The sequence below is a fragment of the Sebastes fasciatus genome, chromosome 1 (assembly GCF_043250625.1).
Source record: "Sebastes fasciatus isolate fSebFas1 chromosome 1, fSebFas1.pri, whole genome shotgun sequence".
NCBI classification, from domain to species: domain Eukaryota; kingdom Metazoa; phylum Chordata; class Actinopteri; order Perciformes; family Sebastidae; genus Sebastes; species Sebastes fasciatus.
The window spans coordinates 41218788-41237380 of NC_133795.1; the positions used below are offsets into that span (position 1 = coordinate 41218788).

Here is an 18593-nt window from a genome sequence, read left to right on the forward strand (position 1 = left end):
GGTCGAAGGCCTAGGAAGGAGGTTATGTTTTCACTGGCGTTGGTTTGTTTGTTGGTTTGTTGATTTGTCTGTTAGCAGGATTACTCCAAAAGTCTGGGGGGGGGCGGGGAGAGATGTGGCACAATGAACAATCCATTAGATTTTGGTGGTGATCCGGATCATGGTCTGGATTCGGTAATTTTTGTTAATAGCTCCGGTCAGCCTGTGCATTAACACCACAGGCTTTAGGACATGCGCAGTGTGACTGGTTACGCTTTCATGAGGCGTCACCCTGCCTCTTTCCTTTTGCCTACAGAGAGAGGGACAGAGAGGGGGGGGGCAACTGTAGATTCAGAGTTTTTTCACATTAAACTCTATGAAATTACAGTTGAGTTGGACCAAAGCACACTTGGTGATTGTTGGAAAGAGTAACGACGGTTTAGGTGAGTTTTACTTTGTTTTTGTCCAGTTTGTTTTACGCAGCTCCGCTGATCTCATCATAAACAAAAATACACGTGGATGATGGCTCAAGCTGAACGGAGAGGGGGCGGGGAATTGTACTCGGGCAGCTTGGCGGAGGTCTACGCTCTTTGAGTGCCATTCTAGTTGTGTTTGAGGAGTTCCTTTTCAGACTCCAGTGAAGCTGTGTTGATACTCCAACTTGACATTCTGTCTGATAGAAACGTCTCCTCCCCCCCATGAGGCCTCTGGTTTACTAATGTAATAAACTACCTCCAGCACTGCTGATTGTATTTACAATACTAATTATGTAAGACCTGGGAACATGATGATGATGCTGGAGATAAACTTTATAGTAATGTGTCATACATACACGTGTTCAAACCCAAATGTATAATAAAAGATCTATATCATTTACATTTAGATTTCTAAGATTTGTTTTGTGTCTACAGGTAATTTCCAGGATCCTTTAGGGTTTTGTCGGCGTACACTAGAGAATAAAATGGGTATTTTCTGAGATAACACAATCACACATCTCACATTCTTTCTCCGTAATGAGAGGAGTAAAACTAGTAAACATCTGTAGCGTAATGCTGTCTTGTTCTCTTTTGTTTTTTATTTACCTTGCTTCTCTCTCCTAATCAGGCCAGAGGGGATTAGTATGCCCAGGTGAGACACTCAGCGCCGTATCACAATCAGGACATCTGTCTGCTTGTTTTCTGCACCACAATAGGGATACTGATGAATCCACTCCTCTTTCCTCTGCTGTCTCTCATTCTGCTTTTGTCATTTTTCCAAATCTGCATGGCTTTAAAGGGGTACTTCACAGATTTTACACATCAAAGTCTGTTTACAGGTGCTGGAGAGTACTACTGCAAGTTACAAAACAAACTAAAATGGTAAACGACCCATGGTGCACGGACTACACTGCATAATATCTGATCTGAAAATTGTGAGTGAAAGAAAACCCTTTAAAATTACAGTAAACTAATTTTAAAGGTACTGTTTGTAACTTCCTACACTTACCCTCTTATAAATCATTGCGGGTCGGTGTCCCATGCACGCTCGCGTGTGGCTACGCTATTCCAACACAAACTACACGGAAGCACCAAAACCGCAAAGTTCTATCTGGTGAAGCCCGTCCTGCAAAAAGTGTTAATTCTTCCTGCTTCAGCCTCCCGACTGCAGCCAGAAGACACAGGGGAGACCGTAGCTTTGGTCTCCAGGGCCGGAGTCTCTGCTGTACTCTGCTCTTCTGCTCCTCTGCCTGCTTGCCTTCATTCACACACTGCGCTCGTTCTCGTTCTCTCGCTCCACTCTCACGTGCATGCGTGCACACTCCACACTGCAGAAGAGTTAGTTTAGCTCTGAGAATATCTAGTGAATGTATAGTGGACGTTTGTGCAGAAATAACTGCTGCAGCTCCTCCAGACCAACAGAGGTTTCCCGTGTCTTGTGAAGTGACGGGGCTCCACAGCGGGAAACGTTATCGTCTCCGACCGGGCCTGCAGTGTCTCCCCTGTTCCCTCCGGCCGCGGTCGGGAGGCCGAGGCAGGAAAAGCCAACACTAGGATCAGCATTGATTCATGGAGAGACCATCGTCTGGTCAGCTAACATTACTGCCAAGCAGCTGAAATATAGAGTGATATTGTGGTTTTAGCTGACGTTGTGTCGCCTCACTGTGTTGACCGATGCTCGTTCATGTCTATGTAGAGCGAACACAAGCACAAGCACGAACAACAGGACGCTGACTTTTGGCCACAGGTGTCGCTGTTAACAAGCAATTTCTGATTCTTACATAGACTCCCTTTAATTAGAGGACTACTCTTAATATTGCTTCCAGTAAAGACACTGCCTGGTCTGGACTTTTCCTGGCAACTTAAGTAATTCTGAGTGTCTTCTCTTGAACAAGGGGGAAAGGAGAGAGACTTAAATAGGAGGCAGGATTAAGCAGAATAATGTAGAGTGAATGCCTCTTGAATATAGGGCTGGGCAATATATCAATTTCATATTGATATTGTGATAATGTGATCAATTAGTGCTGAAAGATCATTTCTACCCACATGGATCCAGGAAAAATGTTTACTGGCTGTACACGCATCACGTTGAGCAGGTTTTCAGGTTGTCATTAGTGTGCTTACTGGGGTTATATTTAATCTCATTTCACAATACAACTTGTGTGGCGTGATACAATTAGACAGTGATGAGTAAATATTACCCATACTAACATTGATTATTAGAATTACATTGTAACATGTTTAAATCCGACTCAGCTGGCCTGATCTGCTTTTGGGACTCTGGCTATGCTTGAGTACCGATACGAGTACTTCTCTGTGCCAAAAGACCCTCGTTAACAGCCAGCTGGAGGGTGTGAGCGACACACGGCAGGCTGGGGAGTCCCGCATACGAGGCGGTGTGCCGCGACCGGCTCTAGGTCGGCTTGGAAAGGCTCGGGGCTCCCCGGGGCCGTGGCCATAGTGCTTGCTGCGCCCTCTCTCCCCACCGGGGAGGGACGGGGGCCCCCTGCTCCCGGTGCGACTGTCCTTAGTGCGCCCCGGCCGACAGACGTGCCCCCAGGGCGGGGCTCGGCCCACGTAAAAGGCGCCAGGTGTCTGCGGCGATGTCAGCAACCCACCCGACCCGTCTTGAAACACGGACCAAGGAGTCTAACGCAGTCAGAGGGTGCAAGCAAAACCCTGTGGCGCAATGAAAGTGAGGGCCGGCGCGCGCCGGCTGAGGTGGGATCCCGGCACCGCGGGGTCGGGCGCACCACCGGCCCGTCTCGTGCGAGGTGGAGCGTGAGCACGTACGATAGGACCCGAAATATGCTGACGAGAGGTTAACGTCAAGCTGCTGTAAAGTGGTATCGGTGCCGTTGTATCGGAGCTGTTTTGCAAGTACGAGTACATGAGCACTGTATCGGACCAGATACCCGATACTGGTATCAGTATCGGTTCATCCCTAGTTTTAATGGGTAAACAAAGCTCTGTGTGTCCATCTCCCAAAGGGAGAGAGAAGGAAGACCAACTTATGCTCTTCTCATCGTCAACATTTCAGCATGAGCTATGTGACAATTAAAATCACTTCAGTGACAAAAACTAAAAAGATAAAGTAGACTTTGGATTAAAAAAAGTTAAAATAGTAAAAAAATAAATAAAAGTGAAAAGTGTAATCATACTGTTTAATCCAATCACATTTTTGTTGAGCTCACATTATTATGTAATTTACAACAAACATTACTGAAGAGTGTCTAATTACAGCTTTTAAATAAATTCCCTGCTTTCTCGAACCAGTAATTCAGTCTCTGTTGAAACAGCCCACCATCACATCTAAATTTGTGGAAGTGAATTCAAATGAACTGAGCTGAAGCTGTGCCCGTTTACATTATCAGTGTTAGTAAAAACCCTGTGAACCTGAAAACATTCAGTGTTTTCTGCTTTATTGCAGTTTTATTTCAGACTTTTTTTATTTTAATTTTTGTCTTACTTGAAGAAGAGCCCAATATCCCAAATCACAAGTTTGTCTGAAGTGGCTTTACAATCTGTACAGACACCATCTGTCCTTAGACCCTTGACTCAGACGAGGAAGAAATCCCCGCAAAAAAGCTTTAACATGAAAAAAAGGAGAGAAACCGAAGCAGCAACCTGAGAAATACTGAGAAATGAAGCCAACGCTGAGAAATGACACACATGCGCAGTGTAAATGATGACGCATGACCCCGCCTTCTTCCTTCAGAGAGAGAGACAGAAAGAGAGCGGGGGTGGTGGGGAACGACTGTAGAATCGGCGTTTTTTCACATGATTGTTGGAAAGAGTAACGACGACGGTTTAGGTGATTTTTTCTTTGTTTCTGTCCAGTTTGAATGAAGTATTTAACGATGCTCCGCTATGTACAGCTGATCTCAGCATAAACCAAAATACACGTGGATGATGGCGCAAGCTGAACGGAGAGGGGGGGCGGAGGTCTGCGCTCGCCGAGTGTCATTCTAGTATTTTCATGTTAATAAAATGAACCCAAATTCACGAAATGTAGGATATTACTACTGCCATCCCTGTAATCTTACGTCGCAACTTCTGCTGTATCAGCCGTGTGTCTACGACGTGTTTATTTGCATATAGAGCGGGGAAGTGAGATCCAATCACAAGTGGTCAATCAAGAGGCATGTGGAGATGCATTCTATAGCCAGGTGTGAACACAGGCACTTAGAGCTGTCTACTTGTGATCGGATCACACGAGACACATGTTAATACCAAGTCTGAACGGGGCTCTCACACCGCCGCACAACCCTGTAGCTAATTGCCGCATCGCCTGATTTGGCCTTAGTAGTCGACATGGGGCTACCAAGTGAGCTACCAGGGCTCCCCTGCACAGTTGTTTTTTGATAGAAACAGCGGTTTCCTTTAGAAATTCGAATCAAATCTCTATCTAGACTTTGGCCCTGGATTTACAAAAAGAGCTTTTCCACATTATCATTGGAGGACTTGGCTCTCTCACTTCTGTCCAGTCATGCAGAAAAAGGGCACAAACCTGGAGTAGGCCATTAAAATACACCGTCAATAAGAAAGATATTACTTCCTGGCTTCCTCAAGCTGTGAATAGACTTTTTAACCCTAACATTAACTAGTTTTCACTGCTTTCAGTGTGCAGCAAATCAAGTTAAAGAAACCTTTTTGAATTATGCCATCAAAGGTTTCCAGCACATTGTGTCTGTGTGTGTGTGTGTGTGTGTGTCGTAGAAACAGATCAATAGTGTCTGCATAATTCAAGAGGACAGCATGTAGGCTGCTAATTATGATAAAAGCCTTGTCAGTTGGCCTGTTGTGTTCATGTACAAACACACACCCACAGCTAAACACACACACACACATGGCACACACATGAAAGTACGCCACGTGCTTCAGTGTATGGAGGGTCCTTTGACACATCCACTTTTAGAAAGCAATGAGTGCAGCGTAATTAGGCTGGGGGTGAGTCATCATACCAATCTAATCTATCGAGAGTCTAATATGATACTCATCATCACCATCTGCAGGGCCACGGGGCAATTAGCACCACCGAGTCCGCGGCCTTTTAGACGGACGACCACAACGTTCTCCACAAGCTCTCCATCATGAACGGGACCAGGATTGCCATACCTTGAACATCACATTCAGCATACATAGAATCACTTAAACTGCATATTCGCTAATATGTATTTGCATGTAATATGTTACTAAAAACAGTAACTGTACTCGGGCCCAAACAAACTCGAAGTAAACGGCACTCAAACCTTTTTGAGTTGAGAACAAAATGAACGTCCGCATTGTGTCATTTATCGATATAACATCCCTCTTTGTTCCACTTAAGTGATTTACACTCCTGACACAGCCATAACTCAGAAGAGCTCTCTACCAGATGACAGAGTTGCACTTCTATCAGGAGCTTTAAAGCCAAATTATAAATGAGTCTAAAAGCTATCCAACTCTGTAATCACTCTGGCAATTTGCACTGTACACACACGCAACTGTGTCACTTCCTATGACTACTGAAGTGACTTTAAAGGTGCTAAATGAGAGATCAGGAGCATTTCTATTGCCCCCAACAGAAGTCTTTAAGCTTCAGTTGGCAGCACATTTTGGCATCATTGGGCAAAAATTCCATAATAACCTTTCAGCATATTGTAATTCAAGTGTTCTGAGAGAAAACTAGACTTCTGCACCTCCTCATGGCTCTGTTTTCAGGCTTTAGAAAATCTAGCCCTTTGACCAATCACAGGTCATTTCAGAGAGAGAGCGTTCCTATTGGCTGTGCTCCGGCTGGTGACCGGTGCTTGATATTTCCTCAAACTTGATCTCAACATGGCTGCTTGGTCACAAACTTTCTCATTTTACAGCTAAACCGTGCACTACAAGATGTTTCTGAAAACATTTGAGGAGAGAAATAGGCATTAACGTAACAGAATATTGATTCATATTTGATCAGCGCTGCCTAGTTTGACCGCTCTGGATGGAGGCTTGGCATTTGTTGGACACATTCACCTCCCTCCCGCCTGCCGGTGTACGACTTTGCTTTTAAAGCTACGTCACCACAATCCCGGCGCACTTTCCCAGAGTAATACTGACACGAATGGTTTACATCGTAGTAATGGAAAGCCCGGTGCCTCTCATACAAACACTAAAGCCTTAAGAGTCGATATCTAATGCCGACGGCTGTGACAAGTGTCGGTACTCGACGCCCTGGAATGAGAACGGGGTGCAATAATATGATCAAAATGTACTGATCATTAGAGAAGGTCTGTCTGAATGTATTGGACGTGGAAACACCGTCACCTTCTGGTGTCCACCTCATAACCACGTTGACCATAGTGGCCAGGTACACGTCACCTTCCCGACCTATGCTCGATCATGCGGTCCACTTCAAGCAGTTCTTAGTCATGGCTGACCTCATCACAACATCAAACACAGCTGTGCAGTGGCATAACGGCATGCATTCTTATTCTGATTATTATAAACCTGGAAAAAAAAGTTTGTAAATTTGTGTTTGGTTGATTATTTCTCTGTTGTTACAATGCTAATTAACATTGTATTTTACATCGTTGGAAAGCCTGTTTATTTACCTTCACAATGATGTCCAACTTGTAAGGATCACGCATTTGTGGGATGAGCAGCACAGCTGATTATGTGGGTAGCGCCCAAGAAAAAATTGCCAACATGCTCTGCCAATGGTAAACAGTGTATTCTCCTGTTGGTGTTGACTCTTGTTGTGAGTTGTTTGGTGGATTGGATGATTGAACTCTCTATCAGTAACAAGGAACAAACAAGACATATTGGCAGTTTTACACTTTATTCATTTAATACACCGTCAGGAGTAACTAACTCTAACCTAACTTAAACAAAACAGAGGTCTCGAACGGCAGTCCCCTGGTTAAAAGTCCTGTGTTTGTTGGACCCATCCACCTCCCCACCCGCCAGCCATAAGCAGTCTTTCTCTCTTTTTATTCTACGTCGCTAGCTCTGAGCGTAGCATATTTACCCGGCTGCGTTTACATTGCAGTCACTCAGTACAGCCTACATGGCGTACAAATGACACGCCAAAAGCAAGAAAGGCATTCTTATTGCTCGCTTCCTACACCTTTTTCATACAAACGGGCTGCTCTACATGGCAAATTTGGACTAATTTAACAAGACCAGGAAGCAGGACGGTCAGGAGTCTAGAGAGCAGAAGACCAACTGACACAGAAGCAGATTTATAAGCTGTCTGTGCCTCTATTTACTGATGACTCTTCGGACTAATCCCTGATCCATCTAATCTAATCAAATCTATCTAAACCGACAGCTTCGCACTTTGTCTACAGTATGACATTAGCAGCTCGAGAAACGTTATCACAGAATGTTAATTTAATGCCACTGAATGGGGAAAAGTACAGTGTCCTTTGGCATTAAACGCCTGTTGGGCCAGTGAGGAGAAGTTGGTCGCAGTTCAACTTTTGACAGAAGGACTTGCCAGCAGCTGATCCTGTGCCAGTAAAGAGTGGGTGGCGTGTTTTGAAGCTGTCTTCATACAGCGTCCATACACTCTCAATCACAATATCGTTGCTCTGAGAAGAGTTTTTAGACAAGTGTGGATATTTAGTTTGACATGAAAGATTTAAAAAGCATACTTGTGGTTTTGCAGTTTTCCATTATTTTGGATTTGCTTAAAAAGGAGTTAGAAGTGAGGCAGGGCACAGTTGTGTGTGTGTGTGTGTGTGTGTGTGTGTGTGTGTGTGTGTGTGTGTGTGTGTGTGCTGTAAGCATTTGCCACTGCCTGTAATTTTTGTGAAAGCCTTGTGTGTGAGTGTGTGAATAGCAGGTCCCGCCCTGATGAGCACTTTCTCAATCCTTTGTCGGTCTGCTGTGCTGTGTGTAATCTAGGATTACCCGTCCATTTGATGTTATGTCATCACCAGGGAGCTCAAGCATGTTGCCTGCTGCAGGAGGGAGGACGGGTTAATGTTAACCCTGTCTGCAAGAGTACAAGTGTGTATGTGCTCTTCATTGGATTGTTAATGCGTATATGCCCGTGCCTTTGTGACGGCGTAGTGGACATTTGTGCCTGGTAACCTAACCTGGTAAGGCAGGGGGGTAGAATTGATTCAACGGTGATTCAAATCAATTCACGGATCGGTTGTTGGCAATTCAATTTGAGCGTGATCATTTTATTTTTAAATTCACTTTGTAAACTGTGCTTTAATCAGCGGGGCAATCTCTGGTTCTGAAACATGAAGTCAATGCTGAAGTGCCTTAAAATTGCATTCTTTCTAATGGCCATGTGCTTGCAAAAACAAGTCTGATTGTGACCCGCTCTATTAAAATGAAGAGCATCATGGTTTGGCTTAAAATGACTACGTAAGTGAGCGTTAAAAGTATCACACAGGACACGAACAGCGGCCTCATGGGGGAAAGTCCTGTGTTTTTTTACCCATCCACCACACCTCCCACACTTGCTCGTTTTATTTGTTAGTATACCACGTGACTTTCAATAACGTACCACGTAACTTTCAATAACGTACCACGTAACGTTCAATAACGTACCACGTAACTATCAATAACGTACCATGTAACTTTCAATAACGTACCACGTAACGTTCAATAACGTACCACGTAACTATCAATAACGTACCATGTAACTTTCAATAACGTACCACGTAACTTTCAATAACGTACCACGTAACTTTCAATAACGTACCACGTAACTTTAAATAACGTACCACGTAACTTTCAATAACGTACCACGTAACTTTCAATAACGTACCACGTAACTTTCAATAACGCACCACGTAACTTTCAATAACGTACCACGTAACTTTAAATAACGTACCATGTAACTTTAAATAACGTACCACGTAACTTTCAATAACGCACCACGTAACTTTCAATAACGTACCACGTAACTTTAAATAACGTACCACGTAACTTTCAATAACTTTCAATAGCGTTATTATTCCACATAACTTTCATCACGTGGAATAATCACCTGCTCTGCGCGTCGCTCGTTGTACTATGTCACTTAATGTGGCCTTCCGCAGACTACTTGTGATACGTCAAAGAGATAAAACGTAAACCTCGACAAAATATGTTTCCTTTCAAACATAATTGAGAATGCAGTTTAGTTTAATGGGAACGTCATTTTTAGGAGACAGGGCTGCTGTGAACATAGCAGTGCAGTGTGTTTACAGTTTCAAGGCTGTCGGTGAATAAATGTTACAACTCCTCAAGACCCAAGCCAAGTTCCCGTGTCTTGCTTGTCACCTACTGATAAAAGTGAAGGGGGTTAGCCCACAAGTTAGCAGTAAAGTGGGCTGACATTTTAGTGAGTGTAAACAGCTCCACCAAGGTTGTGTTGGATGGTAAAACAAGTCTCAAAAATGGATGCAGACAAAGCCATTTTCACACATCGACAAGTCATCAATGAATAATTTGAAGAGTTTTTTTGAAAGACGCACTTGACTCAGACCTCTGAGTGGTAGCCCAGGTAGTGGTTTAACATACAATGATTTTCTAAGAGCGTCCTCAGTAAAGATGCCTTCAGAAGCAATCATCTTAACCAAGATAAATATCAGACTGCTGTATTGGCTAAGTCAAGGTTATCTGACCAAGTGAGTAAGCTCCTAAAATACCCACTGCTTTCAGGCGTGTGTAGTGTGATCTCAGCTATGTGTTAACCAGATGCTGCTCTACTCCATCCAGCAATCACTGGAAGGTAGACAGATAGCACCCACTGAGACACGCACGCACGCACGCACGCACGCACGCACGGCAGCAGCCGTGATATCTCCCAGATGGCAGCTGTAGTAACTGGCCATCCTCCACTCTCACCAGAGACTCTGCTGACATACTGCACTGCTGTCTGCTTCTGCCTCTTTCTGTCTGTGTAGCAAATTGAAGTTTTAGGTTTTCAAACCTCTGGAGGCGCAAAAGAAGGATGGAGGCTAACAAAGCTAACCTTTTGATATGTTACAGTTTTTTGTCACAATTGGTAATGCACATTTCTCAATACTGAGTCCACTTGTTCAAAACTGTTCACACAGTCAGCATAACAGAAGTTGCTACTGATAACATTGATAACATTCAGCCACTCGATGTCACATTCTCCTTCCTCCATGCCATCGCATTCACTTCACAACACGTGGTTGCCAGCTCATTGTATAACGTGCATATTTTATGGTCGAGTGGAGAGAGACAGTCAGATAGTCATGTCACCTCTGATAACAACTCCAAGAAAAAAGCAGTGGGACGAGGCCTCTCATATATATAACTCTCATATTGTTGCGCCGGCTGTGGGACTCGAGGCTGATTACATTGGCTAGCAGTTTAGCATTGCTTTCCACTAGCATAGCATATGTTGCTTCCAGTGCTATTATGCGCTCATCCTGTAAGTTAGCGTTGGATTCGAGCGAAGTAATCTTCTGACAATGGTCTGACACCATACCTTGAATATGGTCTAGCTTTGCTTTTTAAAGTTGGAAGAGAGGGACTTTACTGTGTTCTTCTAGGAGGCTAGCTATGGCTGCCATGTTGAGTTTGTTGCTAACGTTAGCTTCCCCAAAGGGGTCGGATTTGTTGGTTTGCTCTTTCTTACTTTGTAGTCTTGTTGCCACATTTCTGTTGTCAGTTGTTCGGAGTTACTGTGTTGTTCAGTTCTCAAGTTTTAAAGAAGTTACGGGGTGTTGAAAAGTTGGAAAAGTAAGGAGTAAGGGAGCGAGACACGGTGGGTGTTGACACCATCGTCTTTAACCGGAAGTTGAAGATATAGAGATAGTCATGTCAAGTGATGAATCTTTCGTGGTAAAGTATGAAGTCATTTTGCAACATGTAGCTATAGCGGTTAGGCTACTTTGTGCTGTGGTGTTTCAAGATTCATGCAACGTAATCTGTGGACTCCAATAGGGATGCACCAATACCGGTATCGGGTCCGATACTGTGTTCACGTACTCGTACTTGTACTCGCAAAACGGCTCCGATACAATGGCACCGATACCACCTTACGGTGGTGCGCCCGACCCCGCTTGGCCGTAAACCCACCTCAGCCGCGCACCAGCCCTCACTTTCAATGCACCACGGGATTTTGCTTGCACCCTCTGACTCGCGTGTGTGTTAGACTCCTTGGTCCGTGTTTTAAGACGGGATGGGTGGGTTGCCGACATCGCCGCAGATCCCTAGCGCCTTCTATGCTGGCTGAGCCCTGATCTGGCGGCATGACGCGGTTGGGGTGCATTGAGGACAGTCCGCCCCGGTCGACAGTCGCACCGGGAGTAGCGAGCCCTTTCGTCCACTGTGCGGCGAGGTCCGGGCGGGGAGCGCTGTAAGGCAGCGGCCGCAAGCCACCTTCGCCCGGAGCCTTTCCAAGCCGACCTAGAGCCGGTTGCGGCGCACCGCCTTGTATGCGGGACTCCCAAGCCTGCCGTGTGTCGCTCACACCCTCCAGCTGGCTGTTAACAAGGGTCTTTTGACACAGAGAAGTACTCGTATTGGTACTCTGTATCGGCGAGGACCCAAATGTAAGTACTTGTGCTTGTACTCGGTCTGAAAAAAGTGGTATTGGGGCATCCCTAGTCTCTGACAAGCTATCTGACACGCTAATATCCAATAGCTTGTCATCTAAGCAGTGGTGTAGTGTAGGGAATACACAGGTAGTCTATACTTCAGTGGTGTATAGGCCTACAGTTAGGGAACTGGGGTATACACTTAGGTAAGTGGACGCAACCATCACTAATGCTAACGTAGCTCCTCGGGGATCGAAGCTGTTATTTAACTCATGTTGACAATCTAACCGGAGACAACACATTAGTTAAGGATGTAAGTAAGTACTATGGCTGCTGTTGGTAGTTGTGGCTGGTTTTGTTTAAATATGCTGAATTGTCATTTTATGGATTATTGTTGTTTGGACGATTAAGGTAAGATAGCTAATATGTGCTAACGTCAGTAGTGACTTGTTGCCACGGTGAATATTCACATATTCTGCAGCCTGATGGAGAGGCCAGCGTCAGTGCAGGAAGTCTTGTCTCAGTCACACAGTCAGTCAGAAGTGGGAACCAGACGTCAAATATCTTCCACAGAGATAAACAATTGATTTTGGCACCTTTCTGAAAGCTCTGTGGATGTATTATTTTGTGTATTCGTCTGCATAACGCTGTTATCAATAAGACCTTTAATGAGGACTAAAAACTGTGGATCGCTTTTCATTGCTTTGACACAAGATACATTCAATGACCACATGAACTGTTTTCTCGCTCCGCAGTCCAGGTCCGGACTCAAACGCAAACGCTATCCAGACCCGGACCTATAACTGATACATTATTTTGGAATTAATCAATTTTGACACAGCGATTCTATTTAAACCGGCGCAGCTTTTCTAGCCTTTACACACTGGTTTAGCAACCTGAGATACTCACAGACCAATTGCATGTGTTGTAAATCATCTCACTACTCAGTCAATCACATCTGTGCATTCTGATAAGCATTGCGAGTCACACACACACACACACACACACACACACACACACACACACACACACACACACAGACAGAGAGGAGAGATGAGACGAGAGGAATAAGTGAGTCAGAGAAAGGTAATTTCACATGACGTACGCTAAAAGAGAATTAAGTGGACAGCGAAAATAGCGCTTTTAATCAAGAATGTTCACGGGCAGTTCAAAATCAGAATGTCTCATGTTCCGCGGCCACGGTGATTATTAAAAGCAGCGACGTGAATCCCGCTATGAGACAAAGCACTAATCTTCTGAGCAAACATAACCACTCAAATCTGAACTGTAGGGCACAGAAAATAAACGATCTAAGCTGCTACTTCAATATGTACACCATTGAATCATATTGCCAGTTTGACATTGTGATGTTCTGGTACCTTGCTTTTCTCTTACTGGACCTCTTTGAATTTTAATTGAATACCCCTGATCTACACCTTTTGGCCTTGCTCCACTTTCTCATAGCTCACCACTCGACTGGCCTCTGTGAAGCTGGTGACGTTAAGCCCTGCAGTCCTACAGTAGTTATACGGGCCACTTCGGCCCTCTAAACCTACAATATGCATTTGTCCCTCTTAATCTTTCAAACTGTCTCATCTTTCATACAAATATTTCTATTTTTCCCTCTGTTCAATTCTCTATGGCTCACTCCTCTTTTATTACTTCCGTTCCTTCCTTCCCTCTGTTATCCACCTCTGTTATCCAGGGAATGCTTCTGTCTTCTTCCTCCTTTCTTGATATCTACCCCCCCTTTTTTCTATCTCTGTCATCTCCTCCCTGGAGTTGCAGTGGTAACAGAGCGTTACATTAAAACAGATGCCTCTTAACATGCACAACTGGAGTGGAACGACATCTTCAGGAAAGAGAGTATAGAGCCCAAGAGTGGTAGCCTTAAGAGGAAAACGGTTCTTTAAAGCATGTTTATAACTGAAGATACTGCACATGTTGAGAATAAAACCCTATAGCCATAAAACATATAACATCATCAGCCCGTTCTCATTCCCGGGGCGTCAAATGCTGAGGCTTTGTTACAACCGTCGGAGTGTGTTATCGCCGCACAAGGCACCCTCAAATGCTGGCGTTCCATTAACTGTAATGTAAACCCATCTGCGGCAACAGTAAACGCACATAGAAAGTGCGCCAGGAGTGTGGTGACGTAGTTTAAAGAGCGAAAAGACACTCACCGGGTGGGCGGAAGCGGATGGGTTCAACAAACACAATTAGGGATACACCGATACCTATACCAGTATCGGGTCCGATACTGTGCTCATGTACTCGTACTCGCAAAACAGCTTCGATACCACTTTACGGCAGTGTGACGTTACCTTCTCATCACCATCTTCCTGGTCCTATCGCACCTGCTCATGCTCCACGTCCTCGGCGGTGCGGCGAGACGGGCCGGTGGTGTGCCCACCTCAGCCGGCGCGCGCCGGCCTTCACTTTCATTGCGCCACGGGGTTTTGCTTGCACCCTCTGACTCTTGCGTGCGTTAGACTCCTTGGTCCGTGTTTCAAGACGGGTCGGGTGGGTTGCAGACATCGCCGCAGACCCCTGGCGCCTTTTACGTGGGCCGAGCCCCGCCCTGGGGGCACGACGCGGTTTGGGCAAACTAAGGACAGTCCGCCCCGGTGACACTTTCTCCACGGCCCCGGGAAGCACTTTCGCCCCGAGCCTTTCCAAGCCGACCTAGAGCCGGTTGCGGCGCACCGCCTCGTATGCGAGACTTCCCAGCCTGCCGTGTGTCGCATGCAGAGGGGAAATTCAAAAGTTCCCGCTCACATTTCTTTTGTTCTGTTCTGACCATGTGTGTTTATTTTACTAATATTATTTTTATTGATATTAATAATTATCTTTAATATTTGCAAATAACCAGACCAGTTCCTACCTGTGTCCTCAACAATGATTACATGTTATGCACCACCAACTATGCCAGCCTGGTACCCTGGAACAGTGTGTTGGTGTCTATACCAACTAAAGTCATGTCACAGAATGCTAGAGGTTTTAAGATATATGACTTTGTTTAGTTAAAGACAAATCGGAAAGAGTAATTACACCAAGTGAGACAACACACTGACCTATAGTCATATAGTATTTACTCACGCACTGATGTGTTATGGATAAACAGTAGCACACAGCTGGCTCTACTGTAGTTAATCTGAACAGTGAACTTTGACCCCCATTATCGAAGGCGTAATCTCATACTGCCTCCCCTGATGCAGTGGCCATGGTAACGGTTACCAGGGCTACGGACGAAACTGGCCAATGGATGTGGAGTCTTCTAGCAGGGAGGGAGGCTCTTATTGGTCATTTCATTGTAGCGCTATTGTCTTTGTTGAAGGATGATTCAGTACTAGATATAATAATGTCAATAATACTTAAACATGACAGCATGCACATGTATGAAACTCACTGTGTCTATGGTTGTTACTGGGGGGGGGGGCGGGGGGGGGACCATCACACAGTGGGTTCCAGACTATCATCACCTGTAGAGAAACAGTAGGTCAATAAAGACTATATAGACACATAGACGGCCAACCAGCAGAATGTCAATCTTCAATATCATCTTAATAACGTTTAATTAAATGTAGCCTGTTTTAAAGCTTTACCTTTGTTCCTCTCGTTTGTTCCCTTACCGTATAGAGTCGTGCAGGGATGACTTATTTTTTAAGGACAACCCAGAAGTTAGAATTGCACGGGTTCCCTCGACAAAAAGCAAAAGGGACTCTTCCACTGGGTTTTAGATTATTGCAGAAAATAAGCTCTGTGGCAAAGGGATGTCACCATACCAGACATTTAGTAGTGTTTGGAAGAAGTTGTTATGTCTGTATAACGTTACACTACGTTGTCTCTCTTTGGCCTGGGTGGAGGTAATAATAATACATTTAAGTCATGCGTATAATTTGTAAGCCTATATAAAAGAAAATACTGCAGTAACTGAAGACTATATATTCATGTGATATATGTAATATGTTGTATATATTCATGTTGTTGTTATCATAAGGGCTACACTATAATCATTACATGAACATTCATTTATTGGGGTTAAGTGAAAAAAAAAAAAACATTTGTGAGGAACATGTTGATTCAAAGTAAAAGCTTTATTCATACTGCAGAAACAGCAAATGTACAAACACAACTGTGTGAAAACAACAACTGTAGCTTTCAAAGTGTCCAGCCACCGTCTGGAACAATAATGCACCTCCAGACTGATCTGGGGCATCACATGAGCCCTGAAATGTCTTTTTGCTGCTTCTGAGTCATATGTGATTGGTGGCATTTTGTCCGAATGTGGTTCAATGCGGACGTCTGTGATGTGTAGCCGTCGACCCAGACATCAATTGTGACGCCCCTCCAGAAGCCGATGTTATCTGCTGCTGTTACTAATACTGTGCCTCGCTTCCAGCAGCTGTAAACAGTCAGACAATCAGAACTGCTCCACTGCGTGGTGACACAATCCTTATACAGGCCTATATTATACATATTATATGTACATTACACTGCACTTTACTGCTTCTTTTGCACATCTGGTTAGATGCTAAACTGCATTTCCTGGTCTCAGTACTTGTAGTCTGTACAATAACATAGTTGAATATAATCTTACCTTCTTCCTTCTCTATCGACACCAGGCTGAAGTCTGGAGTTAGTAGCCTACCTTTAAGAAAACGGTGTAACCTCTGGACCATTGGTCAGTTAAAATCCCCCTACTATCCTGATTTGCATTTGTATAGCTCACAACATTTTCATATTCATGTGACAGCCTCCCCTGGACTCCGGGCCGAGGGGGCCAACTGACAAGATTCCCAGGGTTGTAAAACTGCCAGAAATTGAAACTCATTGTCAGTTCATGGCAGTTCCTGGGAGTTTTCTGTGCTGCTGTCGTTAACCTGAACTTGCACAGCAATTTACAGTGCTGATTACTGATGACAATCACACTTTTTTCACGCAGTGCATTATTTTTCTCAAACTGAATTTTGAACTGTGTTGAATTTTAAAACAGTTTATTTTCAGGATCCTGGAGAAGGTCTCCAGTTCACCTCTGTCCAAGTGACGAGGAAAACTTTCGTGCATAGTAATGCGCACGCGGCTTGCCCTCTCTGGGTTGTCATCGGCGACAGCATCCGACAAAAACTGCCCACGCTGGCATTCATTACAGCAGAATGATTCTGTTTCTGTTGGCATCGGAAGGCAATTTGGGCAAAGGCTCCACCAGTCGGTGTTTGCTCCCGGCAGCTCAGGTTTTGGAGGGTTCCTTCCGGCCATATCCTCCCCGCTGCAGCAGCAGCCTCTGTCCAGTGGAATATGTGAGTCAGCCAAAACACTGTAAAATGTCCAATGTAAAAAAATCCTCGCTCATAACATCCTCTGCACTGCATGGGATGCCATTTTCGTTGATGGAAACGTAACACGAGAGAAGAGAACAAGGAAGTTTTTGAGTGGCATTGTGCCCCGCAGCTACCAAAGCTGAAGCAGCACTCTGTAGTTCTTCCATATACCGAGTACGTCACTGTCACGTCACCGATATACGGAAGAACAACAGATTTTGCAGCTGTAGAACTGCAGCTTTCTCGGTCAATATAGCACGCACTGAGGAATTTATTGCTTCAATCGACTACATTTACCATCAACACTGGTAACAATGTGAGCTGGGCAGGATTCAAATCGGGGTCTCTGACTAGATCGTTAATGCTAACAGCTAGTTCCAATCTCTGAGCCGATGGGGAGGCTTCCTTTTTCAGATATTTACAACATTTTTCAACCAAGACCTCTGCCGTTCGTACAGTTGACGGCAAAAAAAAAAATACTTCTCACGTGTAATTTCCCATTCCAGGTTTCGAAACAGTCCTCCACATTGCTCTCTTGTTTAGTTACCATTAGTTAGAGGGCTTGGATCCACACCATCAAAGGTTCTTTAGATGTGCTGTGAGCCTCAAACTGTTTCATGTCCTGTTGGTTGGGCAAGTAGGCCCTTTGTCTATCGAGGTGATTAGACATCGGAATTTTCCTGGCTTTCAAGGATCAATATTTAAAGCTGAAGTAGGTGAGATTGGAGCAAATATGACTAAAAAAAGTTATATTTATAAAATGGTCACTATATCCTGCCAGTAAACAGGTAACCTGAAAAAAATAATGTTCCTCTGTGTCCTCCGGTGCTCCTAACGGCATCTGCAAGATTTCACAGACCGGAGGAAAACAAGCAGTCAGAGCTGATCTGAGGTCTACTGTTCATCTGCTGTCTATGAGAGCCGGCTGTCAATCACTCGCGAACTCCGACCAAACGGTCAAACTAGGCAGCGCTGATCAAATATGAATCAATATTCTGTTACGTTAATGCCTATTTCTCTCCTCAGATGTTCTCAGAATTTGTAGTGCACGGTTTAGCTGGAAAATGAGAAAGTTTGTGACGCCGCCGCCATTGTGAAATCTGGTGAAGGAACGCCAAGTTCCGGTCACATGACCGGAGCACAGCCAATAGGAACGCTCTCTCTCTCTCTGAAATGACCTGTGATTGGTCAAAGTCTCCCGTCACGGGCTAGATTTTCTAAAGCCTGAAAACAGAGCCATGAGGAGGTGCAGAAGTCTAGTTATCTCTCAGAACACTTGAATTACAATATGCTGAAAGGTTATTATGGAATTTTTGATTTGGGAAAAAGTT

At 44.6% G+C, this 18593-nt stretch overlaps 1 protein-coding gene across 2 annotated transcripts in view; it reads left to right on the top strand.

Annotated features, from left to right (window-relative positions):
- Positions 1–18593, top strand: part of cadpsa (Ca2+-dependent activator protein for secretion a) — a 199583-nt gene that overhangs the window by 10398 nt on the left and 170592 nt on the right. The gene's annotated exons all lie outside the window — the stretch shown is intronic.